Below are 15,187 nucleotides of genomic sequence, written 5' to 3'. Positions count from 1 at the left end.
GGGAAACTCCTGTGCAAAGGAATAAATAAATATTCACTCCTCCCCATGTCCATTTTTTTCATGCCTCTCAGGAAGAAAAATTTGCTGCTTAGGTTTTTCAATGATTTTTAGGCAAATAAAAGGTCACTAAATCCTATAGAAGAGTCTACCACAAACCACCTTTTTTTTTTTCCTAAGAAGAGAAAGCACAGTAAACCACAGGACTTACATTATTTTCCATCCCTCTAAGTGAAGGTTCAAGGAGTCACTTCTCTCTGTGCAAGAGGAGCATTATCTCAGCCCAGTTGCCTCCCCAGAAATAGTTGGAAAAACCTCCTGACTGCCTTTATCATCCCTGTGTCCCCTTGCAGCGTTCCCCCAGCACTCTGGAGATGCTGCTCCTCCAGGAGCTGTGCTATTTGTACATGGGGGTGCTGAGGGAGGTGTCTGTGTGAGCCATGGAAGGAGCTGAAGTGATTGCTCTGGCTCTCCTGGGACAGGCAGAAACCTCAGCTGGGGAGGCTCCAAGCTGGCAGAGAGTTTCTCCCCCATCTTCCTTTCATCCCTGCGTTTCTCAGAGTGTTTTGCAGAAAATCAGGAGTGAGGCTGAACAAAGTGGATGGGAAACACGGAGGAAAATGTGTTTGTCAACCTCACAGTGGGAGAGGTCTGCACTTTAACAGATTGTCTATAAAAGTTGTTGGCCTTAATATTTTCTGTGATTATCTTAGTTTCAAATCTCTGCTTTAGTACAGTCCAAAAACAAAAACAAGAGTGGATCTATAAAGTGAAATAAAAAACTGTGACTGAAGCTGAGTGGAAGACTGAAAACCTGGTGGCTGTTACCTTTCTCTGTGTGTGTAAATTTATGTGTGTTTGCATGAACATGCACATATATATGAACAAAATGTCAATGTATATGTAAGATTCATATATATGGGTTGTTCAGGGTGTATGTGGTTGTTCTGGGGTTGCTCAGCCTGGAGAAGAGAAGACTCCAGGGAGATTTAGAGCCTCTCCCAGTGCCTAAAGGGAGCAGGAGAGGGACTTGGGACAAGGGCATGGAGAGGTGGGACAAGGGGAAATGCTGTCACACTGAGAAGGGGCAGGTTTAGGTGGAATATTAGGATTAAATTCTTTACTGTGAGGGTAATAAGAAACTGGAAAAGATTATCCAGACAAGCTGTGGCTGCCCCATCCCTAGAAGTGTTCAAGGCCAGCTGGATTGGGCTCAGAGCAACCTGGTCTAGTGGAAGGTGTCCCTGCCCATGGAAGGGGCTTGGAATCGAGTGGCTTCTAAAGTCCCTTCCAACCCAAACCATTCCAGGATTCTGAGATCCATATTAATTTTATACAGATGATGATTTTAACAAGAAGTAGGTCAAAAGCCTGAGAGAATTCACTCACTCCTGAGACCTGCAACTCCTCCCTGACTGAATCCACTGTTGGGTAGGATGGGAGAGATGTTCTTAACAGCTGTGTCTGCTTGCCTAGAAAAATGGGACAGGGCTCATTACCTGGCCTTGAAGGTAAATAGCACAGTAAACCTCTGCCTATAAAAGTAAGTTTTCTTATCCTTCAAAAACAGGGAGGGAAAGCAAGAGCCCACCTTTCTAACGAGGAACTCCAGCAATTTTAGATCCTCCCTCTCCTGCAGGAGAACCAGGGTTTATCTTCCCATTTCTCCATGTGGTTTTTTTAGGAACAGAGAGTGTGATCTCATGATTACTCTGGTCCAAAGGATGAGTATTTCTGAATTACCCTGGCTGATGAACTTTTAAGACAGAAAAAAGATGTCGTCTATGCATTAAGCATTGGCTACGCAAGAAAAGGATTAATTATTAGACACTAAAGAGAGAAGCTAAGAATAATACAATCATTACAGATAGTACTTCCCTTTCAGGATGTCAGCACTAGTTAAAATGAGATGAATCCAAGGAAAGCCAACTGACCTCTGGGTGGAATTTGTAATGGTGTCTCTCCAGCAAGAGAATGCATTAAAAATGTGAGCAGAGTTCTGACAAAGAAGTTCATGGTGCTGGACCCTTCCCTATAACAAATACTCTCAGGATCAATAAAATAATTTGTTAATCCTTTCTTATTTAGTCCTTGGCAGCTTGGAGGTAGAGGGTGAGGTACAAGAAAAACTTTCAAGGGAAGAAGTAATCCTGCAATATCCTGAGGGAAAAAAAAAATATATTTTTTTTCTGTTGAATTTTGGTTTGTTGCCTAATCTTTAAAGTTACCTTCTTTCAAAACATGCAGGGCTGTGAGGAATGGGGAAAGAACTCATGGTAGAACACCAGATCTCTACCTTTGATGTGCTGGTGGAAAATTGCTGGTTTTTGTCCAGAGCTTTGCTTCATTAGGCTCTAAATTTAATGAGTGTTGCTGTAGAAAGTTAAACTCTGGAGGCTTTGGACAGGGCACTGCACAGAAAGTTTGATTTCATTGGAAGATGCACATGTGAGACAGCGAGGAAGACTATCCACAAATTAAATTAGGAAATTTCATGCTAGGTTAAAGAGATCAAAGATTTATTAGTCCTTCTGACTTCAGAATTGTCACCACTATCTCACTTCAAAGTGGAATATCAGGTACAGAACAAATTCAATTTATATCATCTCTTCTTCCCCCCAAGCTGTCTGTCTGTCATAGGTCCAATAGAGTTTTAAGCCACCTGACATTAGTTTTATGAAGTGTGAGCTCTTTGAAGGTGGATAAAGTTCACCTCCTTTGTACAAATATCTGCACCTTCCAGTCATAGGGAATGAACAGACAAATAATAAGAGTAGATTTTAAAATATATTTATGCCCTGCAAAGAAATATATAGATGCCAAATTGGATTTTCAGTGAGAATGACATTGCAATCAATGTGACTTAAGCTCCTAAACACTCTTAAAAATGACACCATAAAGGGTCCCTAGCACCAGTTACATAGACAGCTTTCCTATTCATCTCCAGTGCTAATTTCAAATTAGACTTAACATAAATTTAGAGATTTCACATGAAGTTCCTTACAATTCATCCAAAGTTAGAGATAAATAGCTGGTAGCAGCTGCACTTGGCCACCTTCCCATCAGTAAATCTCCTGTACTTGAGGGGGGAATAGAGCCTGAACTTTCAAGAGAGAAGAAATAATTATTGTCACCCATGGGTGAAGAAAGCAGGAAGGCATTTCATGTTTATCTCCAGATTCCCCAGATCCTTGTGCTAACCTCAAGATGGCCCAGACTGAATCAGAGATAAGATTAGCTCTCAGTAATTAAAACCATCCCAGGGTGTTTCTGAGCAGAACTTTCTTTCACAAGTTCCTTTCCAGATACATCTTTGTGTGCACTGAGCCACCCAAGCCCCCTGACTGCTCGTGGTGAGGAGGTCACTAAATTCTCCCTGGCCTGCTTTATCCCAGTGGCTGCTTGAAAAAACAAGTGTTCCTTGTTCTCTGTGAGGCAAAGTGGCTTTGGGTCACAGCTCCCTGCAAAAGGAAGCAAATGCATGAAAAATGCAGAATTGTTGAATTGCAGGAGCTGAAAAAATTTAGTTGAAGGTGAGAGAAGCAGCAGAAGAAGCATCCTGGGCTGCCCTGGCTGCACTGATGAATCTCCCTTGGGAACAAACTGGAATTTAGATGTGTCCCATCTTCTCCTAAATGTTTGGGGAGAAAATAGACAATCCCTGCTGGACAGGGAAGGCTGAGGAGCCTTTGGCATTGGCTTTTCAATGCCAAAATTAAATCCTGCCCAAAATTAAATCCTTATTTTTTTCCCACTGGACTCAGGGCAAAGCTGTTTGAGTCCCCTCTACCCCATCAGTAGGAAAAATGAAGAATCTCTACCCCCAGCAAATTCAAGTCTAGAGAGCAGCTGGAGGGGAATAAATCTCAACCTAAAAGAAACTTTAAAATGTAGAAATGTGAATGCTGCCTCACAAAATCTAACCCCTACTAAATGAAAAAGAAAACCAGAAAGCATTCCCCATTTGTAAAGGATAAATATGGAAATAGTCCATAAAAAATTAAGGTGTTTAGAGGAGAAAATATGGAGAGGTATTTAAGGAGCTGAGAGATATCTGCATTCACAAATGATGTAGGAATGGCTTAATGGAAGAAGGCAAATATTTGATAGAAATGGATATTTGAACTTAAGAAAAATAATACCTAAAGACAAGTGAAACATTCAAGTGATGTATGTTTGCTATTAGAAAAGAAGAATATTCATTAAGTACAAAGCACTTTATTCTAAATAAAGCTGGTCAGCTTCAAGTGAGAGTCAAATTGCCCTTCAGTTTCACCCTCCACAGCTTAGCAATAACTTTGAGGTAGCGAATGGTTACTTAAAACCAATACAAAATAATTTCATTTCTTGTCTCTTTTCAAAATAATTACCAACTCATTTCTGTGTGATCCCTGATGATGCTGTAATTGGTATGTGTGTACACACCCATGTGTTATGATAAATGGAGCTATTTTATGGCCATTTAGGAAGTAAGGAATGGAAGGTAGATTGTGAAAAATTAAATATGAAATGCAGCAATCAGTATCTCTCCAGGTTTCTACACAGATTTCATCACTATAGTAACAGAAACACAATGGTGAATACAATGGCAGCTTTAATTGGGAGAAAGAGGATCAGTTTCATGAGTGAAATATATTTAACATATCTCTGAACTCTCACAACATCACCAAATTTGGCAAGGATTAATTTCTGGCTTTTCCTGAGAACTTAGATATGATTTGGAAATCTCAGCTGTAAAATCATTTTATATTTCACAGTCCCCTACTTTTAAGGATGCAAGGCTTTGTTTGGAAACTGATCCTCATTTTTCATGACATAAGGAGTGATCAATCAGAACCACTTCAACTGGATGATGTGGGAGAAAGGAGATGAAAACCAAATAGGAAGTGTTAATGTCTAGTTTGTAAAAACAGATATGAATTCTTCATCTGGGAAAGGAAAAATATCAGTGTTAAGATGTGTTTCCTTCACTGTTGGCTATTTGGGATTTTCAATGTAGAATTATAGAGTCCTTCATCAAAAGGAAATTTTAACATTCTGAAGAGCACCCCTCTAACTAAAATAATAAATTGTAGCTTTTCAATTGAAAGCATTGTAATTTCCAATGCCAACCAGCACAGACTGAAACAAATTATTTTGCAAATTCGGTATAAATAATGTTTCAGTATAAAAATTATGGTAGATTTAGAATTGCTTAACTGACACAGTTTTACGCAGATAAGATAAAGAACCTTATGCTTTTTTCCCTCACTAGAATGAGGTTTATATAATAAATTTCCCAATTTTTGGAGATGTATTGTTGATTTTATTTGGTTAATGAAATTATGGTATGAAAATTCACCTCCCAAATGCTGCCTGTCAGCTCAGGAGTTATATCCACCTGTGCATGTTAAAAAGCTTTTCAGTGTTATGGGATTTTTTTATTACACAAGAGAAACTGAGACCTCCTGGCCAAGATGGGAAATCCTCATAAATTGCTGTTTATGGGATGAGTATTAACATATGTGGGATTTGTGGCCCAGTGTGAAACTGAGGGAATGATGCTGCAGAGAGCATCCAGTGATTTATAAAGGTTGTTTACTGCACAGAGATTAGAATAGCTTTTATCATACATTATATTGCTACTTTTCTTTAAAATAATAGCTGAAGCCATTTTCTGACCCACATAATAGTGAAGTCTTAAATGGTATGAAGCAGCAAATTGGCATTTTTGTCAAAATAAAAGACCTAGGATAAAGGAATCTCATTTGTTTTTATCAGAGGATGAAATTATATTTAAAAAAAAAAAACATGATGATGTAAAATTCAGACTCTTTTGTATGGATAATTGTTATTACAGAGTAACAGGAAATTGCTTTCCCTGTAAGTATGTATTAAAATCATTCTTTTACATACAGTAATCTCCAGCTTGCTAAATGGTCCGATGCAGGTTTCCATCAGGAAAATTTGCTTATCACCTACTCAAATGGAAAAATATGGATTGCTCTTCTCTTTCTCCTCAGTGGCCTATCAGAATAACACTAAGACTATTAGAGTAGTGAAAGAAATAAAGTTGTAATATTAATATTCCTAATATTGCTTCATCAAGGAGCATCAAATGTATCTAGAAATTTCCCTCACTGTCCCAGACACTGGATATTTACATGCTGAAAAACCTTCTTTTATTATATCCAATTATAGGGACATATATATATTTGGGGTTTTTTTTCCAATGAAGAAGTATAACAGAAAAATTTCATTATCTGAGGTAAACCAGAGGCAGCTTTAGGTACTTGAAGATATCACACCCAGGAATTAAGGTCCAGGCGGGTCAGAATAAACCACAGCCTTCAGGAGAGGCAGATTTTAAGGACCTAAACACAAAGTATAGTGGATGAGCTATTTAATACATAATAAGGTGATTGACTAAAGCATCTGTTTGGCAGAGTGTGGTTATGTAGAGATTGTATTATTTATCAGTCAGGAAGAGCTGAAAAAGACCTGAGTGTCAAGGAGTGTCTAGAAAATGAGGTGTCCTCTTTTACAACACAAAATAATTGTAAAGGAAGATCTAAAATGCACAATCCCCAACAGATCAGTGTGCCAGGTGATGCACTGGCAACCACACCCTTTATTCTTCCCATCTTACCTGGAACAGAGGAGTTTCTCCCTGCCTGCTCTTTTCAACAGTTTTCTGGAGGAATTTTCATGTTTTCCTTAGTAATTTTGATATTGTAATTCCGCATCTGTTCTGTGAACCTGCCATGTTCAGTGAGGTCTTTTTATTCAGCATCTCCACCTCTGGTCTTGTGGTTTCCTGTCCAATTATGACCTTTCTGGCTCTTGCAGTCTGTGGTACAACAGAAATGAGTGTATATATTTTTAAAAGTTTTTTTTTAAATTATTTTAGTACATTTTTAGTCTGTCTTTGAACTTCTTGTGTAACAGGAGTGTGAAATTGGGCCAAATTCATGGCCAAGGCATCAGTTCATTATCACAAATCTTTCCAATCCAGTATCTCAAAGCAGCTGAAGAGCCCCAGCCAGTCCTGCTGGTTTGAATTCAGCAGGTTCATTCCAGGTGGGATGTGTAAATCCTCTAAATGAGGGCCCAAACCCCTCCAGTGCATAGTCTACCATTAAATCTGGGAACAGCAGCATAAATGCTTTGGGAAAGGAGAAAAACTTTTGTGTACAAGAAACCACTTTAATCAAAGAATAATTCTCTGGGTATTTGCAAACTTTGAGCCACAAAGTTTAATTTATGATATTAAAAAATAATTAATTACCTTTTAAAATATATGAGCATGTTTCCAGTCTTTATTTTTTTCTTATTTGAAGTAATGCTTATGTGGAAATTACAACCTTTTAAACATCAGTGATCAAGAACCTTCTTTAAAGAACAGCAGGAAATGACTAATGCAAATATACAGTGAAACCATCCAGTCATTTACACAAAGGAATCTTCCTCCAGCTCTTTAATGGACTAATGCAGGCTGGATTGTAATGGGGCTAATTTGCTCAACACCTACTTAAGGAGAAGATGCTGGGTGCCTGATTTTTCCCCTCTCTTGGGTCTGAAAAAGCAATATATTGCCTACATGAAAGCATCCGTGACACTTTGATAGATGCAGTGAGCTGCAGCCAATGCATAATTGGATGATGCTAAGAGAAGTGTCTGAAATTGCCTCTCAGAAGCCAGGCTTTAAAAGTCTATCAAATTCAGCAAACAGAATGGGGAAAAAAGGTCTAGAATTTGTTTCATCACTCATCTCATTCTCACCTTTTCAAGCTTAAACTGGAGCTTTGAGTCTGTGGCAACAGCAACACGCAACTTGAGAGTCAAAGGGATTTTCTCCTGCTATGAAATATGTAATGTTCAAATCACCTGAACAAGTGTTTTTGTGTCAAAATAATATAAAATCAGGAGGAAGCAATAATCTGAAATAACATCAGTGTCTCAGCTGTGTAAGTTGTTTTTTTTTTTTATTTCTTACAAGATTTGAACTTCACTGTCCTACAGAAGAGAAAGTTCAAGCTTCCTGTTGTCAATACCTGGTATAACATACTATGGACACACGAGCCTATTTACACCTATAAATGCCAAAACTGGAGGTTTTCTTCCCAAATAAACCAAAGGTTGTGTAGTTGTGGGCACACTTTTATGTTATGGATGTTTTAATTCTTATATACTCACAAGAATACAGGAATTTGCTGGGTGCCAGACATGACACACATTCAACAAAAGATTGGTAGAGCTTGGTTTGATTCTCATATCTTGTCCATCATGTTTTCATCATGAAATTTCTTGCAACACATAAAATATAAAGAAATTAAGGCTGGAAAAGGAAAAAGATGGAAGAAAGGTGAGAGGGAGAAGGAAAGGGGAAGGGAAAGGGAAGGGGAAAGGGAAAGGGAAAGGGAAAGGGAAAGGGAAAGGGAAAGGGAAAGGGAAAGGGAAAGGGAAAGGGAAAGGGAAGGAAATGCCTGTATTTATCTACAAGCTTCATACAACATCCCACTGGGTTACTGAGCCTACTCAGTTCTGCTGAAACTGGATTCAGTTTCTTTTTCTCTGGGTGTGAGGTTGAATTTTGACATAAAGGATCTTTTCTTTTCCAAAAAAGTCATCAGTTCACAATACCACAGCTGGTGCATCAGGAATTTCTTTTTAGGGTAGTAAAATCTGGTGGTTTTCACACACACACACACACACACACACACACAAACACAAAAAAAAAAAAAAAAGGGTCCATAGGAATCTTTACAGCAATATTAGTACATTGCTAGTACATTGTTAGTACATAAAAACTTTTCTTTGTGATATGTTAGGGCCATGTTAGTCTTTGGTCTAAAATTCTGCTTGAATTTTAGCTAAAGGTATGGTCTTAATAGCTGGGTTTGATTACATCCAAAAATCTCAAAATTAGTGGGATTTATGAGAACATGCAAGCATGCTCCCGCTTTTCACTTATAGCACTGGGCAACTTTAGGACTGTATTAATTTTTTGGGGTACATGCACGTGGGGTACATGATATATAATCATGTGATTCCTAAGTGTTTGGGAAGGGCAGACTTTACAAGATTCTGGGGATTTACTTTGCTGCCTGGAGTCTGAGGCCAGTCAAAGCCTTTCCTCTCTCCTGGGTAAAGGACTTGAAAATTCTACTTTGAATTTAGCAGAACTGGCACCAGGAAAAGGCCACCAGCCTTAAAAACCCAGTAAATTCCTCTGTGCTCTTCCACACCATGGAAAGATGGAATTAGACAAAAGCCTTGCAAGCAAGATGGAATAACATTTGGTTATGCAGAGAAGCAGGTTTTCTAAGTCAGCTTCAGAAAACCAGAAAGTGTTTTGTGAGAAAATGGCAATTGATCCTCAGCCATTTACAGTGATCCTCTGCTTTAATCCACGAGAGATGGGCACTGTGGTCACAAAGGCAGGTTTGAAAATGTGCATTTTCCAGTGAAGAATGGCCCACTGGGCACTGAGCACTGCCATAAGATGAGTGGGACAATGAGGTGGCACCTGGAAATGAAAGCCTCTGCCAGCCCAGCCTGTTGTTTTCCCTTTACTACAGCTGAGTGTGGCATTCAAGTCCATTAATTCACATCACCAGACCTGGAAATATGGAGACAGATTTCAATTTACTGCTTATATATTATTCATGGCTTGCTATGAAATATTATGGAGTTAATTTAATTGCACTGCAATTAAAATACCTGTTTCTGTGTACATGGGTAAACATGCAATATTTAAAATCTTAAATGAAGATGGTTGTTCTCACTGTTTCTATAAGCATTGAGATGAGGAAATAGGTTCTAAAATAATAATTTTTGCTTTTACCATTGCCCTGTCTTTAACAAATAGAAAAGCTTTTCTCTAAATGTTTGCTCATTTGTACCCTTGACCCTGGCTAATTTCAGAAAGAACAGCCATGCCTGGTTCTCAGAGTCCAATAATCCAAGCAGACTCTTTCAGCTGTTCCAAGCATGGAGTGTGAGATGTTTAATGTCAAATTGATTTATTTCAATATATTTGGTTTTACATGGGATTTTGATTCAGCCAAATGATACATAATATACTGAACCCTGTGGTGGTAGGATTGCTCCCCTCCCACTCCCTCAGGCTGCACTGAGATCTCAGAAATGCTCGTTAGGGCTCAGCCTTGATGAACAGCTCCTGGGCTGAGCTTATCAGGAACACTGCTGGGCTCCCAGGGACTTGGGCTGTCTAATGAGCTCTTGCTTTTTAACCAACAGCCTTGGAAACTTATTTATCTTGCCTGGATAACAGCCCAAGTGGAACATGTTTGCTGCTGAACTTGCGAAGAAAGTTACCAACCCAAATTTTGTCCAGGGTGGAAAATCATTATGACTGAAGGCAAACCTTTTGCAACCCTGTAAGCAGCAGCCAAAGTGAGACCCTTGGAGCTCCCTCTGGAGCTTGTGAACTCTCCAGGTTGCTGTGCTCAGAGGATCGTGCTGAAAGCTGATGATGGAGCCTGGGCTGACACTCCCACTCCTCAAGGCTCAGCATTTCATCCACTGGGGAGATGCAAAGGCATCTGCCCTGAGCACTTCACTGAACCTGAGTGGGAATTTTCTCCTTGCACAGGCTCCTTTAGGTTTGTGTGTGTGAGAGTGAATATGAGACAGAAATGTACCAGGAATGGTGCTCTCCTGGATTCATTAGAGTAATGAGTAGGCCCATGAGGGAGTTACTGTGGTGCTTAGAGCAAATTCTATTGTTAAATTGTTTAAATTAGGTTATCAATTAAACCCTGATAAATTCAGATATTGTTGAAACCTTTAGGCCTAAACTGTTGGTCAAGTTTGGCAGGATGAGCCACTGTGAACCTTGAGACTCAATGGGAGGATTTCCCTTATTCCTTTTTATCCTTATTCTTTCCCAGCCTTACTCTTTTTCAATCCACACAGGTCCTTTTAGGCTGATTTTAGTTTTAGACTGATTGATTTTAGATTTTAGCCCAAATTTTCTCTGTGTGCTTTAACCACCTAATAAGTAGTAGAGAGAACCTTGCTAATGAACTTCATCATTCTTTCAGTTTCATATTGAACCTGCTTTTGCCAGTGATTTTTTGGGCAACCTAAAACACTCATTTATGGCAAAATCACTATAAAAATATAAGGTTACACTCAGCAAAATACAACAACATATGATTTCAATCACAATACCTGTGTGAGCTCCATTGCTTTCTTGTTGGTGGATTCCCAGGTGTATTAGAAAGTGCAGCTTGCACTGATTCTACCCAATCTTGTGCATTAATTCTCTCTTTCCTATCTGGATTTTTTTTGGAGGTCTGTAGTATTGGCTGCTTGTTAAGGGGTGAGCCCCCCATTTAGGAAAGTAAGGGACATTAACTACTACCCATCACATTTGATGTTCTGGCAGCCAGAGGATTTGTCTTGTGCAGAGCTGGCAGACAAAATAATTTGTAGGAGGAAGATAAGTGCAATGGACATAAGCAAAAGTGTTTTATTGAATGGGGTGTCAGAGAGCCTGATAAATGAGTGATGGGCACCATGTATGTTTAGGAAGGAAATGTCATTCTCTGAAGATGCTGTGGTGGAATCCTGTTGCTGCTGTTTCCATTGAAGCATTACTGTTATCTCATTGAAAGGGGGAGAAATTTTCTGTTCTCTCTGTTCAGGATGGGGTTGGGGGAAGGCACAACTGGAAATACTTTGGTGAAATTCTGTGCACAGATGTTGGAGAATCTGTCTTCTCAGGCAAACAGAGATTTCTGGCTGCAGCAGTTACAGGCTTCACTGTAGCAGCAGCAAAAATATACCAAGTGAAGAACACAAGAATGGCTTTTTATCTGCCTCATCATGTCTGTGTTATTACTTCAGCCACAAGCACAAAAAATAGATAATTGGAGTTAGGTATGAAAGCTTGGCTGATGAATTCTGCAGAGACTGCTGAGATTTGTAGCATTACTAAAATACTACCTCCAGTTCTACCCTCTTCATTTCAAGAAAGGTATGAATATATAAAAGAAAACTTAGGAAAGAGCTGCTCTTTCTGGTGACCACTTTAAATTGTCCCTAAGGACAAATTCTACCCAATGTTTTGGCAGCAAGGTCGTGTGGCTGTTATGTGAAATCTAACCTATGGTATCTAACTTTGGAATGCTCCTGCATAAACCCAGCTTCCCTGGAAACTGGAGAGGAAGCTTCGATGGCTCTCAGTCTGCCCAGAACTCCAACAGCTCTGCATTAAGGTAAGGACTGTCATTAAAATCACCTTGGCCTGTCTTACCTTAACTCCATGGAACCACAAAGCAGGCAACTGCAACAGATTTGCCCAAACAGCTATTTTTTCCTGAGGAGCTGCCAAAACATCTCTATTGCTCTTTCAAAAGTGTGTGAAGATCAATAAAACCACTTACTAAGTTGATGCCTTCACATATTTTCCCTAGAACTGGCAGAGCAAAGAGTCACAACTTGTGCCACCACATTTAGCTCTGACACCACTCAGTACCTTCATCCAAATATATTTAATAAATGAGGGTACTGAAGAAACTTGCAGAAAGAAATCTGACATGTTGTAGATGTCATACAAGACTCAATTTAATTTCCAGAGGCGGGCAGGTGAGAAATCTCTTGTTAATTTGCCCTAGACTAGAGACTAGAAGTGCACATACAAATAGTATAAATTGATAAACCCCCATGTTTTTTATTAAAATATCTCTTTAACCATAATATTTAGGTTTGAAAAGCATCTGGCTGCTGTCAGGCTTGCTTTTAGCTGGTGGTAGCTAATGAAATTATTTAAACACAGATCCTGCATCACTGAAATTTTTACCATAAATATTGAATAATTTGTTCTGCTTGGTCCCAACACAACAGAACTCTTCCTCACCACTTCTAGCCATAACCCTGAGCTCTGCCTAAAGCTGCTCAGGTTGTTTGGTGTGCTCATCTTGTGGGAATATTCACTCTAAACATCAATTGTAAAAGCATTTTTTGGGATGTCTTCCTGCACCACCTAAGTTGTGAGGATTTCTCATGGTGAGAGAGAATGTTAAGGACAGTGGCAGTGCAGATGACACACTTGTCAAGCACAATTACCTCAGGCAGGTTCAGGGATAAGATGAGATTCTCTTTCTGGTACCTGTCATAGAATCACAGTAACTGAGGAACTCCAGAAAGTAAAAGGACAATTTCCACAAAACCTTTGGGGATCCTGCTCTCAAGGACACAGTGCTACCACAAAAGTGGGAAAAACTCTTATTTTCCAGGGGTCTGTTTCATTCTATATCCACACAGGATCAGTGACACATGGAAATGTAAAACAGAGATCTGCACCACCACTAAGGAGGCAATGCTGGTTTGTTCTCTGCTGCTGACCCTCAGAAATTCCCTGGGAGCTCTACATTCCCAGTAATTCCTCACTGGAGGGATCCAATATTGCTTTGTTTCTGATGTTCTCTGATTTAACTTCACAAACAGAAAGGAATACTCTTCCTCTGTGTTCCAAATATTCCTGAATTTCTCACAGAGTACACAGAAATCCAGGCAGTGGATTCCTGGAGGAATTCACAGTTCTAGATTACCAGAATTGTCAAAAGCTCCCACCTGTTCACTGCTTTAACTCATCACCATCTAGAGACTTATAAAATAAAATCTTTATTGCTTCAGGAACTGAACTGGCTTTTGGACAAATCCAGCAGGAAGCAGCTGCAGCGGCTGCATATTACCATTCTCCTTCCAACCCTGCAACAGCTTGCTAAGGTAATTTTAATGATTAAGCAATATTAAAGAATTAATCAGACTTTTAAATTAGCCCCATGGTGAATTCAGGTGGGTTTGTACATTGCTGAGGTGACATAATCACTAAGGATGTGCTCAGGCCAGGTGTGATTTTGTCCAAAATTTCTGCCCCTGCAGCAGAAATGAAGTGTTTGTCTTTGAAGTATTTCAAGGTATGGGCAGAAAACCTGTTGTTGCATTCAAACAAATATTTTTTAATGGCAAAGATCAGAGTGATTAATGTTTAAAATTCTCTTACATGGCTTTTCCAGTCTTTCCTTATTTTCCAATATGCAAGAACAAAGCAGTCTTACCTCTTCTCTAAGAAGCATTTCCTTCTAAAGTGCTATAGAGAAATGCTTGAACCATCCCTCTAGAAAGTCCGAGCACAGGAGTGCAATTTTATTTTTTTTCACCACCACTAAGGTCTATCAGACACCAGAGCAGTCAGCAAACAAGAACTTATTGAGACCTGTGGCTAACTTGAATACCCAGGACAGGAAAAAAATACTTGTGACACTTTCCTTCTGAAAAACTTAGAATTAATTTAGTACCTGTATGCTGAAGTGTGAGAGTTTCACCTGTTTCACTGAAGACTGGCCACATCCTAAACCAAAGTAAATGCTGCCATCTAACGGAGCCTGATCATTGAACCAAAGCTGTTGGTTCATTCCAGAGCTCATTCCAGCTCACAATGAATAAAATTTATAGTTTCATCACTGTGAATGCAACAATCCAGGCTGGACAGGAGACGGACCCAGCTGGTATCTCTGCCTCCACTGACCCCGAGTTCTCCTGAGAGCTCTGCAGATCTCTTTTTATGACCAGAAGCTGGTTCTGAAAGCAATCATAAGGATTCATAGAATCATTAAGGTTGGGAAAGACCCCCAAGATCATCAAGTCCACCCTTTGAACACCTCCATGCCCATTTAGCCACAGCACCAAGTGCCACCGCCACTCATTTCTTGAATGTTCCAGGGACAGGGACTCCACCACTTCCCTGGGCAGGCTGTTCCAATGTTTGACTATAATAAATCTAGTTCAGACTAGACTGTATCTGACCTCTTTAACTCTTAGCTTGTCTGTGCCTTTATGTGTCCCAAAAATAGCTTAGTTTTGACTAAATCTGTCCTATTTTAATAGTCTTTAACAAAGTAAATGACAGTAAAATTTCATTACCTTTATTCTTTATTCTCTTGGCCTGAAAATGCTAAATCTTTTCTGATCCTGTGATTTCTTTCTGATTTCCTGTGAATAGCAAAATATTTTCAGTTTTCTTGTGCTAACAGGTAGCTACTTTGGGAAAACTACATTACTGTTATTCTAGCCCTCAATAACAGATTATCTTGCAATAAATTAAATTGAAGAGACTTCTTAGAAAATAAACACAAACATGTTAAGCATCTGAAGTCTTTATTGAAGAATCTAAATC

At 39.3% G+C, this 15,187-nt stretch overlaps 1 protein-coding gene across 1 annotated transcript in view; it reads right to left on the bottom strand.

Moving 5' to 3' along the window:
• Positions 1–354, bottom strand: part of LOC100220381 (sodium channel protein type 5 subunit alpha) — a 43,461-nt gene extending 43,107 nt beyond the window's left edge. Inside the window, exon 1 of the mRNA XM_072925294.1 lies at positions 209–354. The gene's annotated coding sequence lies outside the window, so the exon portion shown is untranslated. The remainder of the gene's footprint in view (positions 1–208) is intronic.
• Positions 355–15,187: the final 14,833 nt, after the last annotated feature.

Source organism: Taeniopygia guttata, chromosome 2 (assembly GCF_048771995.1).
Source record: "Taeniopygia guttata chromosome 2, bTaeGut7.mat, whole genome shotgun sequence".
NCBI classification, from domain to species: Eukaryota; Metazoa; Chordata; class Aves; order Passeriformes; family Estrildidae; genus Taeniopygia; species Taeniopygia guttata.
This window is presented reverse-complemented; position numbering and strand designations above follow the sequence as displayed.